The 1,189-nt window shown below is 43.7% G+C and overlaps 1 pseudogene; it reads right to left on the reverse strand.

Moving 5' to 3' along the window:
- LOC103610971 overlaps positions 1-649 on the reverse strand; it is a 3,408-nt pseudogene extending 2,759 nt beyond the window's left edge.
- Between the last annotated feature and the right edge of the window lie 540 nt (positions 650-1,189).

Consider the following 1,189-nt stretch of genomic DNA (forward strand, 5'->3'; position numbering starts at 1 on the left):
GTCATCAATGTAATGAACAGTATGATGTCTTGGAGAAGGGAAAGGAAATCAAGATCCCTGGGAACTAAATTGCCACGTAGGGCTGGAGAGTTGATATGCCCCTGCAGTAGGACAGTGAAGGTGTGTTGCTGGTCTTGCCAGCTGAACACAAACTGCTTCTCATGGGCCTTTTGGACAGAGATGGAGAAAAAGGCATTTGTGAGATCAGTAGCTGGATATTAAATACCAGAGATGTGTTAATTTGCTCAAGCAATAAAACCACATCTGTATAACAGCTGCAATTGAACTCAATACCTGGTTAAGCTTACAATAATCCACTGTCATTCTCCAGGATCCATCTGTCTTCTGCACAGGCCAAAGAGGAAAGATGAGTATGGATGTGGTGGGAATCACCCCCCCACACATCCTCACATCCTTCAAGTCCTTGATTGTGGCACTAATCTCTGCAATCCCTCCAGGAAGGTGTTGTTGCTTTTGTCTACTATTTTCCTAGGTAGGGGAAGTTCTAGTAGCTTCCTCCTGGCTTTTTTTCACCATAATAGACCTCACTCCACACATCAAGGAACCAAGGGGGGGACTGACTCTGCCAGCTGCTAAGTATGGCTATTCCAATTATGCATTCTGGACCTGGGGAAATAACCACAGGATGGGTTCAGAGACCTGCTGGTCCACTGTGAGACAGACCTGAGCTAAAACTACTCCCATAAGCACCTTTTCTGACTGATGGACCACAGTGACATTTTGAGTGTCTTGGATTTAGTATCTGTTCAGAGCCAGTATCTAGTAGTTCCCAAAGGGTCTGTTTGTTTCCTTTTCCCCAATGTATATTTGCCCTAGTAAAAAGCTGTAGATATCTTTGGGGAATGCTGGGAGAAATATTTTGGCAGTATGCTGGGGTCATTCCTTAAGGGGACCTGGCCTCCCCTTCATTTGAGGGGTTCTGGGTCTGTAAATTAGCTCAAGTCCAGAATTCAATGAAGGGCTGTGACTCTCTGTTTATGATTCATGTTATAATTTTGTTCACTTGACCTAAAACTTTTCTCCTTATGCAGATCAAACAAGAATCTAGTAGGCTTTTTATTTTATTTCTAGGAACACCATCATCAACTAGACAGTGCCCTAAGCCTAAGTCTGCAGAGGTCAGATCATTCTGATTTCTGCTTTGACTCTGCTGCCTATTTCAGTAACC

The sequence above is a fragment of the Galeopterus variegatus genome, unplaced genomic scaffold (assembly GCF_000696425.1).
Source record: "Galeopterus variegatus unplaced genomic scaffold, G_variegatus-3.0.2 Scaffold12180, whole genome shotgun sequence".
Lineage (NCBI taxonomy): Eukaryota > Metazoa > Chordata > Mammalia > Dermoptera > Cynocephalidae > Galeopterus > Galeopterus variegatus.